At 38.3% G+C, this 20084-nt stretch overlaps 2 protein-coding genes and 1 pseudogene across 5 annotated transcripts in view; 2 read left to right on the top strand and 1 right to left on the bottom strand.

Annotated features, from left to right (window-relative positions):
* Positions 1-20084, bottom strand: part of ILDR1 (immunoglobulin like domain containing receptor 1) — a 290612-nt gene that overhangs the window by 161843 nt on the left and 108685 nt on the right. The window lies entirely within an intron of this gene.
* CASR (calcium sensing receptor) overlaps positions 1-20084 on the top strand; it is an 80437-nt gene that overhangs the window by 2991 nt on the left and 57362 nt on the right. The gene's annotated exons all lie outside the window — the stretch shown is intronic.
* LOC128315194 (60S ribosomal protein L37-like) lies at positions 12126-19267 on the top strand (annotated as a pseudogene).

Raw genomic sequence — 20084 nt, forward strand, 5'->3', positions numbered from 1 at the left:
CACTTTTTTCATGTTACATGACCTAGACCTGGATCCCACACATGTCAGAAAGTTCAGGTTGGTTAGAAACTGCCCTTTCTAAGAAGCCTTTTTGAATGGAGGTTGAGAGGAGAATGGATTAGAAAATAATGACTGATCCTTGTCGTAGGGTAAGGAAACAATGAGGAGGAATGAATTGAGTACCAGCTTGAGTCTCATAAGGAATCTTTGTGGTTTTTTTCTTCTCAAATTTTTATTTAAATTCTATTAGTTAACATAGAGTGCAATACTGGTTTCAAGAATTCAATGATTCATCACTTAACATACGACACCCAGTACTCATCATAACAACAGCCCTCCTTAATGCCCATCACCCGTTTAGCCCTTTCCCCATCCACCTCTCTCCGTCAACCCTCAGTTTGCTCTAAGAGTCTCTTATGGTTTGTTTCCCTCTCCCTTTTTTCCCCTCCCACATGTTCATCTGTTTTGTTTCTTAAATTCCACATACAAGTGAAATCATATGATATTTGTCTTTCTCTGACTGACTTATTTTGCTTACCATCATACACTCTAGCTCCATCCATGCAGTTGCAAATGGCAAGATCTCATTTTTTGATGGCTAATATTCCATTGTAGGGGCACGTGGGGGACTCAGTTGGTTGAGCATCCAACACTGGTTTTGGCTCAGGTCATGATCTTGAGGTTCATGAGATTGAGCCCTGCGTCGGGCTCTGCACTGTCAGCACAAGCTTGCTTGGGATTCTCTCTCTCCCCCTCTGTCTCTGCCCCTTCCCCACTCATGCTCTCTCACTCTCTCTCAAAATAAATAAATACACATTTAAAAAAATATTCCATTGTATATACATACCACATCATCTTTATCCATTCATGAGTCAATGGACATTTGGGCTCTTTCCATAGTTTATTGTTGATAATACTGCTTTAAACATTGGGGTGTATGTACCGCTTCGTATCTGTATTTTTTTATCCTTTGGGTAAATACCTAGTAGTGCAATTGCTGGAGAGTAGGGTAGTTCTATTTGTAACTTTTTGAGGAACCTCTGTAATGTTTTCTAGAGCGGCTGCACCAGTTTGCATTCCCATCAACAGTGTCAGAGGTTTCCCCTTTCTCCACATCCTCGCCAACATCTATTGTTTCCTATGTTGTTGATTTTAGCCATTCTGACAGGTGTGAGGTAGTATCTCATCATGGTTTTGATTTGTATTTCCCAAGGAATCAGGTATAATTCTTCAGAGAACTGGACAATGAATAAGAGGTGAAGGAATCATTCTATTCATTCATTCATTCATTCATTCATTCATAATGTTTATAAGAGTGCCTGGCTATGTGTCAGCAACTGGGGGAAAAGTGGTGAAAAAACCAGTCAAGATCTCTGATCTCCTGGAGCTTATAGATGCTTTGGGGAGGCAACTGTTAGTAAAATAACAAACTATTAAATATATTTTTATAAACTAAAATAAGCTCCCTAAAGAAAAGAATGTTAGTTCATTGAGGGTGTATACAGACTTTACTGCAAAGACCAAGGAAGGCTTTCTCAAGGAAGTTTCCCTTGAGCTGAGATTCAAGAGTAGGTGGAAATATTGGAGATATATGGTTTTGAGATGGGACCAGAATGTATCGGCTAGACATTGCATTTGGCTGCTAGTGAGTTAGTAATCAAGAAGTCTGGCTGCCATGTAGTGTTTTCCATGTGGCATGTGTAGACATGTAGAACTGGCATTTCTGGAATTTGGGGAGATATTCCTTGTTCACACAACATAATTTATGCCGTCTTGAGTTGGTCATGGCTTTCCATTGCTGTCATTCTTGCTTTTAAATTAAATTTCAAATTAATTTCATTTTATTAGTTTATTTTATTATGCATAATAAAATATGTGCATTGTGGTTCAAATATGAATATTTCCCATTGTACAGGCAGATAGGTATGTAACTGCCATACCAAATTTGGCTTGTACAGTGACAACTCATTGTTATCATTTTCCCAGTACTTTCTCAAGTAAAAATAAGTGTGGTAGGTAGACTACAATATCTTCTCTCCACTCCTATCTTCTGCTCTAATTGGGAGGATGTCAAAATGTTTAGTTATCATAAAGCTGCATGTACTTCTTCAGAGTTTTATATTCAGTCCCTCAGTAAAGAAAAAAAGTTACTAATTACACTGATGCTGTAAATAAAAGCAATATAAATCTCACAATGTATTGGCATGGGGTGCTCTGACCAAGCAGCATACTTCATGTACAAACAAGTATTTTCATTCATTCAACAATATTTGCAGTTAAATTTCTGTAAGCCAAGCACTGGGCTAGATACTATAGATAAAACGGATTAGTAAGACATGGTCTCAGCATATAAGGAATTCATAGAAATCTAAGAGGAGGGAATCATTTGTCCATGGAAGGATAGGAAAGTGTTGTGGTTGCCATAATGAAAGCATAATTAAGGTACAGTGATACACAGGGAATGGAGTAGTCAATTCTACCAAGGAGAGGAGGGGCTGAGGAAAGGTTCATGGAGGAGTTAACACTTGAGATGAATCTTGAAAGATGAGACACTCCACAAGATAAACAAAGGGAAGAGGGCATTATAGAGAAGGGATTTATGTGCAAAACCAGAGGTGTGAAATAGCATGTCAAGGTCCAGGACCTGTAAGCAGCTCAAAGACCTGAGGCATTAGGAGCAAAGAGGGACTCATGAAGAGACAAGGCTGGAGTGGTGGGTAGGCCAGGTGACAGAGAACCTGCATGCCATCACATGGATAACTTGGTGGTTAAAATATGCATCTGAAATGATACAAACCCAGGTTTGAGTCATGGCTCTGCCACTTTCTAGATGTGGAGCCTTGGTTAAGTAACTTGACCTCAATAAGTAATAGCAGTGAAGGTTGTACCTCCCTTTATTAGGTTCCTGCAAGAAATGATAAGTTATGTGGTACGTGGCAAGATTATGCATATAGTTAATATTGGCTTTTATTATTATTATTATTATTATTATTATTATTATTATTATTATTTATCCTAATGCAAAGGAAGCCACTGTAGGGTTTTAAGTAGACTTAATGAGCGTTTTGGGTTAGATCATAATCATCCTGGCTGTATATGGATGCTGAATTAAAGGGGGGCAAGTTTGGAACAGAGAAACCACTTACAGAAATTATAACCATTCAGATGATGATGAGGATAGCCTGAACCATGGTGGCCATAGCAGTGGCCATGGAGAAAAGGAACCAATGCTAGAGATGTCTGCAAGGTAAACTCCACAAAACTCAATTACTCATTACTTGTGGGGAGTGGGATTCTGCTCTGTCATATTTTGGTTCTGTCATCTAAGTGATTTTAGGATAAAGGAAAGGAAGCCACGTGTCAACCGGGACTAGGGATCAGGTATCTAGGAAGTGCTTCTGTGTTAGCAGAGGACTTAATGATTGGTACCAAAAAAAGCTGTCTTTGTAACTGAGAAGACTCCGTGACAACTTCTATGTCACAACGTAAAATAGTATTGGGAAGGCTTAGTTGATCCATAACAAATAAAATCCATTATCTCTCTCATCTCTGGGAGGCTTTTCGTTCAAGGTGAGTGAACAGTAGACTTCATCCATTTGCCACTGTCATAAAGTGGCACGTACAACAAGCACTCATGCCTTGTAGTTTTGTTTCTATTCTTGCCTGACACCAGCCTGATTGAATTTTTTCTCAAATGCTCTCTCAGAATCCAATATGCACAGGCTGAGGTGCCTCTATCAAAGCTAGTGAGAATGAGAGGATTGAGATGCTCCCTATTTTATAATGCAAGGTAGTCTTGGTAACCACATCATCTGTTCCTAAGATGGAAAATAATCCAGATATGTGTGATAGTGTTTGCTGAAAAGTTGCTGGGAACTTTATGCCTGTTTCCCCCAAGTCTGGATCCTAGGAAATGCTGACTGAATGTTGGATTCACTTGCCTGAACAATTTTATAATTACTTGAAGCCGCAGAAATGAACAGACATTATAATTAGGCAGGGCCAATGAGTTAGGTGGTAAAGTGTGAAATGAGAAAAAATAAGGTCTGCCTCTGCCAGAGACAGAGAGTTTGGATAAAAGTGGATTTTCCAATCTCTGTGACTTTGGGCAACACATCTCACCTCTCTGAGCCTCAGTTTTTACTGGTAGATATTCCTTTGGGTATCTGTAAAACTGAGGTAGTGTCTCCTTCAAAGGGTGGTTGTGAGGTTTAAATGAACTATAAATGGAAAGTGTTTAACACAATGCCTACCAGGTAGCTGTTTAACTGGTCTGTATCCTTTGGCTCAGCTCCTGTCTGAAATCTTTTTTTACACTGAAAAAGCAGGAAGAATCAAGATTTCTTAGGTTAAGTAACCTGAATTAATTGGCTTTTATGTGTTTCTCATCCATAATTGATTTTTTTCCCCTGGGAACTGGGGTGGAAATCTGTTTTCCTCCACCCTCGGGGAATGCTTATCAGTATGATGGGGACAAAGGTAATATGATACCCGCGGAGAGAAGACTAATTTTAGCTATTCTTTCAACAAGTCTTTCACGTACATACAAGAAAAATTACTAATAGTAAGAAAAATGAAATGATTTGACTTCTTTTTCCCATGTTTTTTGTTGTTCGGCATTCCTAACAAGCAAGTTTCTTATTTATTTCTTGTTTTTCATGTAGAAAGAGAGAAGCAGGCTCAAAAATATTGTAACCATTTCCCCCAACCCTCAATAATAATTATGATCTGTTTGTCCTTAGAAAGAATGTTGTTTTTTTCCTAACAGAAGTTAATGGTTGAAAAAAATTATCATATCCTCCATTTAGTCCTTCTAAATATTCTATAATTTGACATAAGCATTTAGTTTAGTTCAATAAACATTGGTTGAGCTCCAACTGCATGTCAGGCATTAAGTTAGCACTACACACTCAGTCCAGCCTTGATACCCAGATCTCCAGTCTGGTGGCCCTTGCAGAAGAGGATGGGTAGGCAAAGGTGTGTGTGTGGGGGGGGGGGATTGCCAGCTGATCAGAGAAAGCCACTGAGAAGGGAACCTTCGGACTGAGGTTCTCTACCACAGCTTCAGACCCCTGGTTCATCAGATCATGAGTTCCTTCAAGTCAGGATCCTGGTCTGTTCCTCCCTATGCCCCAAGGCCCTGTCCAAGAGAGCCCTTTTGTGCTATTTGTCAATGGAGAAACCAAGAGATAAAAGTAGTGAGGAGGCCAAATGGTCTTCTCTTTCTGTAGTCTTAAAAATGAAAATATTCCAAATAAAGTTTCACTCTGCAATTATCATCTAATTTTCACCATCATCTTTTGAGAGGCAGCACAGCATGGTGGTTTAAAGTCTGGGCTTTGGAGTTAGACTGCCTGGGCCTGTGTCCCAGCTCTACAACTTACAAGTGTGTAACCTTGGGCAAGTTATTTACTCTCTCTGTTCTCCAGTTTCTTTATCCATAAGCTGGGATTATTAATATTACCCACTTCATTGATTATTTTTTTATTGACTTACAATTGATACATATTAGTTTCAGATATACAACATAATGATTTGGTATTTGTATATACTGCAGAATGATTACCACAATAAATCTAGTTAACATCCATCACCATACATAGTTACATTTTTTCCTTGTGATGAGAACTAAGATATACTCTCAGCAACTTTCAAATATGCAATACAGTCACCATGCTATACATTACATCCCCATGACTTATTTTATAACTGGAAGTTTGTACATTTTAACCCCCTTCACCCATTTCACCCACCTCATTTTGCCCACTTATTGGTTGTTAAAAGATTTAAATGAGCCAATACACATTGTTCAACCTCATCAACTACAGACAGCATGTCTTACTCGGTGTTAAAACCCCAGAATCCAGCTTGGTGACTAGTGCATTGGAAGAGCTGAATGAATGAACAAATCTCAGTACTGTAGACCGCTAAACCAGTCTACTTTCCTAATATTAACTCACGATCCTCAGAACATCCCAAGAGATAAATAAGGGAAATGAACAGGTATCATCATCGCCATTTCTCAAGTGAGGACACTGAAAGGTGGAATAACTTGCCTGAGAAAACGTGACTATAAATGACAGAGTAGATTAACACTCCGGACTTCATTTATTTCCAGCTCTCTACCCTTCCCACTATCTGGCTGTCTCTTGATCTTATGCAGGTTTCATGGAATTCAAAGGATAACCAACAGCAAAAGTGAACACACAGAGATAGCTCTTTTAGCCTTCTGAAGAAATGAACTTCTTACTGTAAATATACTCCATCAAATTGTAACTTCAAGTTAAACTTGAAGTTTGGAAAGTTTCTTTTTGGGGGGTGTGGGGAGGAAAACAGAGGATATTTTATGGGAATGAGGAAATTCTTTTGTTTTTTTTAAGTGTAAAAGTAGCAGAGAATCATGAAGGAAAAATACTGATAGATTTTATTACATAAACATTTAAAAATACTTATCTATAAAAGTCATAACTAAATTAAAAGGAAAATAAACTAAAACAAATTGTACCAATTATGTCAAAAGGTTAAGTTTCGGTATCTTATTTAAAAAAATTTTTTTTAATGTTTATTGTTTATTTTTCGGGGAGAGAGAGAGAGGGAGACAGAGTGCAAGCAGAGGGGTTAGATAGAGAGAGACAGAGACAGAACCTGAAGCAGGCTGTAGGCTCTGAGGTGTCAGTACAGAGCCCAACATGGGGCTCGAACCCAGAAATTGTGAGATCATGACCTGAGCTGAAGTCAGACACTCAACTGACTGAGCCACCCAGGCGCCCCTAAGTTTTGGTATCTTAAAGAGCTCACAGAATTGAATAGGAAGAACACTAAAACTGTGGTTTCAAAAAAGTGGGCAAAGGATTTAACAGTTTTCAAATAAGGAAAAGTACAAGGTTGGTGAACATATAAAAATATTTTAACTTTACCTGAATAAAAGGAATAAGAATTTTTTTTTAATGGTATGCCAGTTTGTTTATCAAGAATACTAAGTAAGACTTTAAATATAATGCTGGTGGAGTGGGATGAAATGGCTATCCTTGTAACATTATCTGGAAAACAATTGCCTTAAAATTGTGGCCCTTGATCAAGGATTTCAGTTCTGAGACTCTGTCCTACAGAAGTCATCAGGAATTAAAGATTTATATCTGAAGATGTTCTTCACAGTGTTTATTTATGAAAGTGAAATAGTAGGGGTGCCTCAGTGGCTCAGTCGGTTGAGCGTCCGACTTCAGCTCAGGTCATGATCTCACAGTTCGTGGGTTCGAGCCCCGCATCAGGCTCTGTGCTGACCACTTGCTCAGAGCCTGGAGCCTGCTTGAGACTCTGTGTCTCCTTCTCTCGCTGCCCCTCCCCTGCTCATGCTTTGTCTCACTCTGTTTCTCAAAAATATATAAATGTAAATTAAAAAAAATTTTTTTTAAAAAACAAAAGTGAAATACTAGAAACAACCTATATGTCCAATAGTAAGGGAGTAGTTAAATAAGTTATGGTGGGGGGGAAAGCAGCATAGTCTAGCAGCTAAAAGCATGGATTCTGGAGCCTCACCACCTGGGTTCAAATCCTGGCTCTGCCACATACTAGCATGTAACCTTGGAAACCTCACCATGCCTCACTTTTCTCATCTACACAAAGGGGATGACAAGAGTACCTATCACATAGGGTTGTTTTGTGGCTTAAATGAATCAACATCATTCACAATTCCAAAATTTGTAACTTTATTACCAGCAAAATATAATTGAACTGACATAAACTGACACAACCTTATCCCACTTACTGTACCCATATTCTGTGACTATCGTCAATCTTAATCCTTTTCCATGGTTTTACTTTCCATGCAGAATCTCTAAGGTTCTCTTCATAAATAACCTTCATGTACTTGTGAAAAGACTAACTTTGAGGTCAAACCTAACTGGAATCAGGTGTATATACTTGGAGCTAATCTCTTGGCCAAGAAATTTTTCTGATTCCTCCAGCCCAGGACTTTGAAACTTTAGGGTTGGGGATATTCTTAACATGTAGATTTCTGAGCTCCACACCCGGAAATTCTGACTAAGTAGTTCTGGGGTGGAGTCAAATGTCTGTAATTCTTACAAGCTCCCAAAGTGATGCTGGGGATGCTGATCCATGGACCACACTTTAGGTAGCCCTGCTCTGATCCATTCCTTCATTTTTATCACCCCTTTTATAGTACCTTTCTTATTTGAACATTTTAATCTCTGGAAACCCCAACTTGTTTTTTATGTTATCATTCTCCTATTCTCTCCTTACTACACTGTGCTTCTATTTCCAGAAGTAGTAATATAATACAATTTTATATCACTTTCTAAGCACTTATGATGCTCCAGTAATGGTCAGTGCTTTATCCATATTATTTTTTTTCATCCTTCCAACATCCTCATTTTAGAGGTGATAAAACTGAGGTCCTAGGACACCTAGTAAGTGGAAGAACAAGTCCTCTTGGCCCCAAAGCCCAAATTTTTCTATTTTACTGTCCTATCCCTTTCACATGGTGGCACATGTCACCAGGTCTCTAGTCAACATGCCTTCTCGGTCCTGCCTCAGCTGCCTAGCTCTTGCCTAGTCTCCAATGTAGAACCCCCTCGTCTCCTCATCACCTATCCAGATCCCATCCAGGCCTTCTATGCCAGGAAGCTTTCCCAGCTACAGCTGCCCACAGCCAACACCCCGCCACATCTTTTGTTTTTACCTGGGGATTTATCATATGTGTTTATGTTTTCATATTAAGGGATTTTTGTCTTCCTAACTGAATTTGGAACTCCTTGAAATCCAGGCCCATCTCATGCATCTCTGGGTTCCCCTTGGACTAGCAATGGTGGGGACTGACTGCTTCCCTTACCCACCCCGCTTCCTACTCTTCTCCTTTCCTAGCCCCCTGTCTCCACCTTGTCCTTTCCTAATTTGGTGAAATCAAGCCACATCAACAAGAAGACAAAAAAAAAGGCCAACCTTAACCCTTCTTAATCTCCCGCCTCCCTTCACTGCAGCTGTGGGTGACTTGCCTTGTTGTTCCACAGTATCATGGGAAGGAACTTTTCTATGAGGCCCTGCATTTGGCAGAGAAGCACTAGCAATGCCCTATAACACTTGGTTCTTCTTGAGGGTTTCCAGGTACCACCCCTCTCCCTCCATATTTACTCAAATTCCATTTCCATTATTTTGCTTCCCAGTTTCACTCTGCATCCTTGTCTTCATTCAAGTATGTCAGGAGTTCTCAACTGCCTATTTCCAATTTATACATCTGTGGAACTATTTCCCCTAATGAAATCTATTAGGGCCAGTATGGTGGGACCCATCCATTTGGTCTGTACACTTTGGTATTTTCTCCCTTCCCTTCTTCCCCTCCTTCCCTCCCTCCTTCCATTCCTGCGTTCCTCCTTCTTTTTGAGGTCATTATTCCTGTTATTGCTTGAATGGTGTTATCAACCCCCCATGACAGCTTATACATCTCAGGGTTTAAAATCTTCCTTTTGTAATTTTCATTATCTCCTTGTAAGGTGTCTGCAGAGCAGCTGGGCCTCATAGCCAAAGAGTGAGATTTCCCATGGTGCTTTCATTTCCTCCCTGTCCATTAGTAGGAAAGTACAGGTTGTGTTTGTGTTATAGCCTCATGTAGCTACACTGCTAAAATGACAGCACTAGTACATTATGGTAGATTCAATTAGTTTTCTTTTTTTCAGAAGGTTTTTTTCTGACCCACATTTGTGAGCCACTTTTGTGGTGGCCCTGATGCTTTCCTTCAGTACCTCCTGTAGTCTGAATTCCTTCTGTTTGGTGCCTCATTCCATGTGCTATTCTTGGTAGCTTTCAGTGTGAAACCCTAAGAAAAAAATTCTAAGGAATACCATTTACTGTTTCTTTAGTGTTTACAATGTATTGTGCTAAGCATTTTTATACCTTACTTTGTTTGATCCTATCAAAAACTTTAGTTAGGTATTATCCCAATACAATGGAGAAACTGAGGTTTAGTGAGGTTAAGTGACTTGCCTGAGGTCTCACGGCCAGTAAGTGGAACAGCCTACATTCAAACATTTGTCACATAATTCCAAAGCCCATAGTCAAAATTTAGTTTCTGGGAGCTTTGTTCTATTCTTCAAAAAACGCGATAATTTTGCCAAAAGTTCTCTCATATACTGCCATGATGGTATAAATGGAAACACCCTTATTGAAGGCAATTTGGCGACGCATATTATAATCTTTTTGAATGTTCTTATCCTTTTAATCTAGCAATTCCCATGACTGAATTTATGCTAAGGAAATAATCATTAATGTGTGCAAAGATTTAACCCTAAGGGAGTTCAAGGAAGCAATATTCATAATATGAAAAATTGAAATATGTTCCATGTCCAACAGAGGAAAATAAATATGATACACAGAGGTAATGAAGTACCAAGTAGTCATTAAAAATTATTTGGAAAAAGAATATTCAGTGGCATAGAAATGTGTGCAGGATATAGTAACTACTATAGGATTTCAGATTACACCCATTTTTGTAAAAACAGATACTACAAAACAGATTCAAAGAGAAATGACACAGAGCAAGAGACACAGATATGAAGTATACATCAAAAATGCAAAGAGTTTTGAGATTAAGGGGATAGAACTAAGATTAATTTTTACTTTCTTTTATTGTTTTTATTGTGCACCTTTCAAATTGACATTGAAGCTTTTTAAAAGTTATTTTTCTTCTTTAATTGGAAAAATGTCTGTGTGTTGTTTGAAGACATAGAATCTTTGGCACTCCATCTTGGGCATTCCCTCTGTTAATGTTTTTATGCTAAAGACTTCTTGGATTGTTCTTTTTGTCCACCCACCTGTGGGGCTAAGCTGGGGAGCTGATCATATGTGTTGGAAATGTCTGCATGAAACTAAGTTCTTGTCTGGTATTTTGTGCCCTGTGGTTCAGGTAGCAAATTCAGAGCTTGTTTGATCCAAATCCTTTTCGTGGTCTAAACTAACTAAACATCCTCTCTTCCCTCTGCTACCTGGTTGTGTGAACCCTGATAGCCCTCATTTTTCCTCTAGAGCAGTAGCCACTTTTCCTTAACTTCACTCACACTGTGAAGAAAATTTCACACTTTTTTTAAATTATAAGATCTATGAATGCTGTTCATATTTACCAGTGCTCCTTTTTATATTTATTATTTCCTCCACAAACAACCATTTCTACTGACATTTGAGTTCCATCTTCTTGGTTTCTTTAATGCAGGCTTTCGTTAGTTTTTTTCTCTGACTCAGTGCACTTTGGTTTCTTGGCCTGATCACCTTCCAACCGCCTCCTGCAGCTGACTCACATCCATCTCCTCCAACTCACCACATTGCCTCCCCTTCTTTCAGGTCTCAAGGTGTCTTTGGAAAGTGCCTCCCATTCTTCCTTCAGCTTTTCCTTCTGCTCTCATCACTTTGATCATCTCTCTGCTGGCTTCCTTCATTGACCCCTTTTAAGTCCCCATTTCTGCTTCTAGAGAGTCCACCTGTCTGTCTTTCATCTATTTATACTTTCCATTCAGCTGGTAATCCTTAGTCTAATCATTTCAGCCTTTGATTTGGACCTTCTCTGAAGTGTTTTTTTTTTCAGATATTTTAAAAACAAGTTCCACCACTCAGGCTCCCTGAGGGGGGTGTGGAGCTTTCTAATTCATGCTTTTTCTTTAGAGCATAACCAATTGTAGAAGGAATAGTTTAACCTTAGAAAATAACTTACTAAAACAAAATATCAGTTAGCACTCCTTGTATTTAAAAAATGTATATATTGGGTTTTTTTTAAAAGCAAGTAATCTTTGAAAAGAGAAAATTATCCCTGACCAAAAACAAACACAAAAAAGCTCATGACACAGTATTTCCATCTCTAATAATAATAAGAATAATGTAACTGAACAAGTGTTAAAGAAGTATTTGAAAATATGTTAATTGAAATATTGGTTGTAATAGCAAAAAGAAACTAAGAAATGTCTTAAATACCCAGCAGTAAATGCTTGGTTATGTAAGTTTGATATACCACTAATCACTATGAAGTCATTAAATATGACTATTACATATGTATGGAAAGAAATACATATTGTTTAATGAAAAAAACTGGGCTGCAGACCAGAATTTATGACATGATCCCCTTTCTGTAAAATTATACATGTATGTGTATATATAGTCATCAAAAGATCTCTTGGTGATGGACTTTGGGGTGATTTTTAATTTTCTGTTTCTTTTGATTTCTTCTTTATACTTTTGTACATTGCTAGCATATTTTACAGGTAGCAATTCTTGTTTTTAAAACAAAAAACACTTATTTTCTTTTCCTAGTAAATTACATAACTAACTTCAATTTTTGATTCTTCATTTTATATTTTCCTAACATTTTACAATGAAAATATCAAACATTGCTTGACTTATTATGAAATATTCATACTAGAGATATGTAATGTATATATATTATATGAATATTAAAGAATAATAATAAAATGGATACTTGCATGCCCATAATCAGCTTAAGAATATTAATTCTTTGGAACCCCTCTGTGCCTCTAATCAAGCCCATCCTGTTCCTTTCTCCAAAGAGATGAACTACTGCCAAATTTGTATTTCACATTCCTTTACTTTATAGTTTTATGAAATATATGTATGTTCAGTTCATTATGCTACAACTTGTGTTACTTTAATACAATGAGTAAGGGAATTGTGTCAATATACACAAAAGTTACATTGTTTATATAACGTTTTTCTCCACACATAAATGTTCAGTACTACTAAGGAGCAGTAGCTCCTTAACTCAAAGTATACTAACACAGCTGAAGGCATCAAACTGTGAATTTCTGTACACAAAACCTACCCATCCCAAGTTCTTCTCTTGACTTCTTTTAGACTTATACCCTATCTGGGAAGTGCTTATACCTAAATAGGAAGTGTTTGTTACACAGTTCTTCCTGATTTTCAGGCTTAGGATCTTTGCCCAAAAGCAGCTTCCTCAACCTTCCTTAAGCCTTCTTCTAAAAAGCTATCTTCCTCTTTTCTATAGGATAAATTCTAATGTTTGCAGACATATTTACTTATTAAGAATGTAATATGTCTTGTAATTATACTAATGTTTTTATTAGGATTTGTATTGGTTTTATTAATATTCTGTTTACAAAGTTATCTAGAATTTTTTCCATAAGGAAAACAGTCCATAATTTCTGTTACTATTAATGCATGGTTTTGAAGAATGACAGTGATTTTTTTAAATGCCTATATTATATCAAAAACATCTGTATCCCTAAACAATAGTTTAACTTGCATTGTTTTGAATTTTGTATTTGTACAAATGGAATCATGCTGTTTGCATTCTCCAATGTGCATTTTTAAAAATATTGTATTTGTTAAATAATCCATGTTAATGACTATAGCTCTGGTTCCATTTTCACTGCTGCACAGAATTTCACTCTGAGTGTGCCAAAGCTTATCTATTCTCCTGTAGATCAGCAATTGGTATTTGAAATTTTCTGATGTTATTTTTTAAATGTTATTATAAACAGTTTTGTACATGATTCCTTGGCACATATACAAGAGTCTCTAGGGCATTCTACCTAGGGATAAAAGTGCTAGGCTCAGAGTATGCACATCTTCATGTTTACTACGTAATGTGACATGAATCTTCAAAGTGATTTTGCCAATTGAAACTTCCATCATTAGTGTATGCCAGTTCTCCTTTATCCACATCCTTGCCAATAATTGAGTTGTTGCCAAATTGTTGTGGTTTTAACTTGATTACCAATGTATATGTGCTTCTTTGTCTATTCATATTTCTCTGAAATGCCTGTTCATGTCTTTTACCCATTGCTTTGACATTGGGAGGTTTCTATTTTTTCTTTCAATAGGAATGCTGTATAGTCTAGATACTACTCCTTTTTCAGTTACATTGCTACAACTATCCCCTTCCTGTTTGCAGCCTGTCTTTTCCCTTTTAGGATTTTTTTTTTTGATCTTTTCATTAACAGTTCTTAGTTTAATGTAATTGAATTTGTCACCTTTTATTATTTGTGCTTTTTAAAACTTGTTTAAGAAATCTTTCCATGCTTGGGGTTATAAGACATTTTATATTTTCTTCTAAATTTTTTTGTGTGAACCATAAACTTTGATTAATGGGAAATAGAATGCCTTGCTAATGGAAATCTTGTCTTAAAAATGGCAGAGAAGAACACATTTATTTTTTTAAAGTAAATTCACATTGTATTGGGCTGCAACATGATGGCAGGATTTGCTTTTGTTTCAAAAGATTCCCTAAGTTCAAGGTAACGCTGTTGAGATTCAACAGTACATCTGCCGACCTGGAAACTGGGAGTGAGTGGAGTTTAGTAGCGGCAGGTGAAGTGGGAGTATGGGTAGGGGTGGGGATAGAGGTGGGGGTGTGGGACTCTGCTGCCCCCGGTCCTTTGCCTGTCACCTTTAAATCTTCAAACCATTGCAGTTGATTTTTGTGCATGATCTGAGTAGAGATCCAAATTCACTTTCCCCACATGGTTAACCAGCTGTCTCAAAACTGTTGAGGCAAAGTCCACTCTTTCTCCCACCAATACAACACCATGTCAATTATCAAGGTTCTGTGATTCATGAGTCTCTTTCTGTGTTGTCTGCTCTTTACTATTTGGCTTCCCTGCCATTATCAACTATCTCAGTTATTCCAGCATAATATTGTTTTGGCAGCTGATAGGGTAAGCCTCCCTTCCATTTTCTTCTTCTTCAGAAATATTGAATATTCTAGGCCTTTGTTCATCCACATAAGTTACAGAAGCAGTTTGTCAAGGTGTGTGCATACAACACACACACACACACACACACACCTGATGGCAAGTGTATACATACACATATCTGTTGAGATTTTTATTAGAATTGTAGTGTTTCTATAGATCAATTTGGGAAGAATTGACATGATAACAATATGGAGTCTTCTGTGAACAGAGATATCAATTTATTTAGATTGTCTTCAGTGTCTTTCAGTAATGTGAAGTTCTCTCCAAAAAGAAATCTTATACATATTTAGTGCATTCTCTTCTTGAGAAACTTACTTTTTCTACTATAAATAGTATCTATTTACAAAGTATATATTTCTGTTATTGATTAATAGAAATGCAATTGACTTTTACCTACTACATATCTGGAAACTTTGGTAAATTCTCTTATTAATTCTAATTATTTTTGTGTAGATTCTAAAATTATCTTGTCTATAATTAATGATAATTTTATTTTTCTTTTCTAAACCTTATACTTTTGATACCTTCCTATCACTAAATTGTCTAAAACCTCTGGGAAAATGTGAAAGAGAAATGATGATGGGGCATTCTTGTCTTGTTCCTGATTTTGAAAGGAGGGCTTTTAACATTTCATCATTACATATAGTGTTTGGCATCTCTAGTGACTGAGCTGCCTTATATTTTGGAGCACACTTTTCTCATGCTTGATTGGAAAGAGCTCAACTCAAGTTTAGCCTTGGAGCAAGAGGCAAAATCATATGGCCTTAGATCTAGATTACTTAGGCTAGTGTAGTAAAGAAGAAGGATTTTCCATGTGGCCCACTAGAATTTGACACTGGGGTTTGGGGCCAGAGCCCCAGCTAATATTCTCTGTAGATACATTTTCCTCCAAAACCTTGAAGTCAGGATTTGAGTAGTTTTGAGTCCCAGCCAAAACCACCTCCTAATGTAGTGAGTGGGTATCAGAATCACACATTGGTGGGCCCTAACCCAGAGTTTATGACTCAGAGTCCCTGGGGTAGGGACTGATAATTTGCATTTCTTTTTTTTTAACTTTTTAAAATGTTTTGTTTATTTTTGAGAGAGAGACAGAGTGCAAGCAGGGAGGGGCAGAGAGAGAGGGAGACACAGAATCTGAAGTAGGCTCTAGGCTCTGAGCTGTCAGCACAGAGCCCAATGCAGGGCTTGAACTCATGAACTATGAGATCATGACCTGAGCTGAAGTCAGACACTTAACTGACTGAGCCACCCAGGCACACTGAGAATTTGCATTTCTAAGAAGTTCCCAGGTGATGCTGATACTGCTGGTCCCAGAACCACACTTTGAAAACTAGTCTTCTTTTTGGTCTCCACCATGGAAACAATATGATGAAGGGGATGTCATCATTTGAAAAGCATTGCAATAAGATGCACGCATTGTGCTGCTGCTGTGGCTCTAAGTCCTACCACCTTCAGAAATTGACCTGTGGCAAATGTGTCTATCTTGCCAAGCAGAAGAGAAAGTACAACTGGAGTGGCAAAGCTAAAAGACGAAATGCCACTGGGACTGGTCAAAAGAGGCACCCAAAAATTGTGTGCCGCAGATTCAGACATGGATTCTGTGAAGGAACACACCTAAACCCAAGAGGGTGGCTGTTGCAGCATCCAGTTCATCTGAAGGATTCAATGATTAGTCACAAGATAAATGTTCTGGTTTTAAAAAAAGAAAAGAAAAGAAAAGAAAAGAAAAGAAAAGAAAAGAAAAGAAAAGAAAAGAAAAGAAAAGAAAAGAAAAGAAAGAGAAAAGAAAAAAGAGAAACGCTGCCCTAACGGGCTCCTTAAAGCATCCCAACAGTGACAATCCAGAGACAAGGAAACAAAATTATTAAAGTGCCTGAGGGGTGCCTGGGTGGCTCAGTTGGTTGAGCATCTATCTCACTTCAGCTCGGGACATGATCTCACGGTTCATGAGTTCAAGCCCTGTGTCAGGCTCTGTGCTGATAGCTCAGAGCCTGGAGCCTGCTTCAGATTCTGTGTCTCCCTCTCTCTCTCCCCTGCTCCACTCATTCTCTCTCTCTCAAAATAAATAAATACATATTAAAAAAAAAAGTGCCTGAGAAGGAAGGAGGGAGACTGCAACCATGAGTACCATCCCTGGAGGATGACAGATGGCCACTCCAAACATGGGAGAAATGAAAAAGGGAAACACAGGAGGAAATGGGAGATTTGGGACAGAACATGAAAGGAACTCATGGGAAAGTATGAAGGGAGTCCACAAACAAGCAAATAAATCAGGTGGGGCTGATTATTCAATCTGCATCCAACAAAGGACATGGAGGGGAAAGATGACAGTGAGACCTGCATAGCTTTTAGGAGGGGGCAGTGACAGGGTGGCCATTTAAGTGACAATTCCTCGCTAAGATCTGTTCCCCACAGAGATGGGCCTCTGCCAAGTAAGACAGTAAGTGCTGGGTAAATCAGAAGCCCAAGCCCCAGGAAGTAACAAACTTAATGCAAGTTTCCTATTAAGCAGATAAACTGGGTTTATTCTTAAAGTAGATAAGAAAAGGGAAGGTACTGCAAGAGTACAAGCCTTAAAGTCATGTTCATCTTTTCAGGAGCTGCAGTCCCTGCCAGACACTTTCACATGGGCTCAGGGCCAGTGAAGTGGCAGGGGTGGAACATGGAGAATCACGTTAAGGAAGAAGTTGAATCCATTGCCCTAATGGAGGGAAAGCAATACCAGAGGTGCCAGGGAGAACCAAAGACTAACTCTGCACATAGTAATGAGATCAGAGGATGCTTCTGATACTGGGTTTTTACTCATCTATGGTGTAAATCGGCAACTGCTAAAAAATAAGAAGAGTGCAAGGTCTCCATTCCCCTCTCATGCCTGCTGCCTGCCAACTTCCTGTCAAGAGCTAGCCGGCTGTCTGGACATCATGTCTTAATGCTGTCTCTAGCTTTGATAGTTAGCGTATAATACAGCAGAGCTGGAAGGAACCACAGAGGTGGTCCTCACCTGTTGGGCCTATACAGCAAGAGTGATTAGCCAGAAGTCAACCTAGGTAACAGCATTCATTTATTTTATTTTACGTGTTTGTCACTGGGACTGTTTGATTCAATTTATTGACATATTAAAACATATAAATCAGTATCCCTATATTTACCCTATAAAATCTGAAAAGCCTTGGATATATGTAGCACGTTGCCTCTAGGTAAACTCAAGTAGCTTCATATGTGTATGTGTATAGAAAACATTGAGAATTATACCCCTATTAAGGGTTTTGATCCCAAATTAGCTACAAACAGTTTTTAAGCAAATTGCTTCATTATTCTGTGATTCACTACTCTCGTGAGGCTAGAAGTAAAAGTACTTTAAGTTCCCAGAAAGAAAGGTACAGTATAAATTCAATATAGTTCTTAGAATTGTAGATTCTTCCAATGGGACATGCAGATCACCCGTCCACACTCACCTGCGGCCCTCCACTTCCCTCACACCTGGTCATCCAGCCTCTTTCTGAATACTTTTACCCCTCACTTTGGGAGGCCTGTATTTCCATTGTTGCATAGTCTTAATTGTTGTAACAGGAAACTTTTCTCATGCTTTTGAAAACCTAGTACGTTGCTGTACAGTTTTGATAGGAAATTCTTTTTTACATCACGTTAAAATCTGGCTCCCTTGAATTTCTGCCTGTCTGTCCAGTCCTATTCTTGGTCCCACTGAGAAAAAAACCTAAGACCTCTTTCAGCATCCTGAGGACTCCAATCATGTCCCAACTAAGAGTTCTTTTCTCCTGACAAACTATCACAGTTCATTCCCACAAATGTTTCCTCCTCATGGCTTCATTTTCAAGCTTTCATTGTCCTGAAGCTAGACATGAACTAGCTTATCTGGATCCCTTTCTTTAAGATTGAAATATATATACCTGGACATCATACGACATAAGAAGTCTAGGCCAAGGATGGGTATGATAGTGTTCTTGGTCCTCCTGGTCCTTGTTAACAAACCACTGCTTTAGTAGTCACCTGACCCTGGGGCCCATATATTGCCTATAGGCTTTATAGACACCTTTCTATCTTTTTTCTTACTATTTGGGTATAGTTGTTAAGCCAGTATCAAAAACACCTATCTAAATTACTCAAGTCAACATTCATTTTTATGTGCCAATTTGACAACCATAGCAAAGAGGTCAAAGATAATTTAAGACGACTTGCACAAGTTGGTTCTTGACTATTTCAGCTGTGGTTTCTAAGAGGTACAAGCCCCCCACGTGAAGATATCTTTCTGTTTTCTTCCATGTGCTTGTTCCACTTGACCAAATTCTGCCAATTATCCTGGACCTATATCAGTGCACTGTCTACCCACATTTAGCTCCTCAACACTTGACCCTGTGTTATCCTCTCTTTTTGAAAACTCCAAGGTGACCTTTGGAAGTACTTGCATTTTTGTTGTTGTTGTATACTATTTCCTTATCCCTTTGTCCTTCTGATCTTTCATTTGCCAGATTCTTTAATTTGCTCTTTTAGAAAATTACTTTATGACTCTGCTGTCTTTTTTATACTTTATGACTCTGCTGTCTTTTTTCTACCTACAGTATCTACTTGAAGATTTTTTAGAGAATCTTTAATGGAGAATACCCATTTTGCTCATTAAAGTCTGCAATTTGTGCTGGCCTCTGGAAAAAAAAAAAAGCTTTCTTTCCTCAGAACATCTATTGTAGCTTTATGGTATCTTAAAAGGGAGTATGGACAGGCAGTTTCTGAGCTGGAAGAGAACCAAGTTCTCCAGTCTATCACTTGGATGACTCAGACAAGAGGATGCAGACACAACCTTACTGTTCTTAGTTCAAAATGTTAAAAAATCCTAAGGAGAGAGTGGACTGGGTAGGAGGGATGGGAATGGACCCAGAACATCAAGATCATCTTATGACATAGGCAGAACACATTGAAGTCCCAACTCTAGCCCTACAGAGAAAGATATACTACTATTCAGGTAAATTCAGTTGTCATTCACTTTGTACTTAGATTGTACAGGAATGCTTTACAGTCTAGATTCTAATGGTGAGACATTAGCCAAATAAAATCTCTCTTGGCTGCTAAGGACTTCTTGGAATGAAAGTAACAAGGAAAAGGCCATGTCCCCTAACTGGACACGTGGTAATGGGGCAGTGAGACCAATTCCTTATTTGAAAGCACCCATAGCACAGTATTTTTTCATTGACTGGATTAAGGGTCACAACAAAAGCCCATGATAAATTACTTGCTTTTCTTTAGAGTCATTTATTAACCTCAGGAGTGTGGAATGCATCACCAAGAGACTAATCTGTGCCACTGGAAGGACATTAACCAGAGTTTTCTGGACCACTAAGGGGG

Source organism: Acinonyx jubatus, chromosome C2, assembly GCF_027475565.1.
Source record: "Acinonyx jubatus isolate Ajub_Pintada_27869175 chromosome C2, VMU_Ajub_asm_v1.0, whole genome shotgun sequence".
Classification (NCBI taxonomy): domain Eukaryota; kingdom Metazoa; phylum Chordata; class Mammalia; order Carnivora; family Felidae; genus Acinonyx; species Acinonyx jubatus.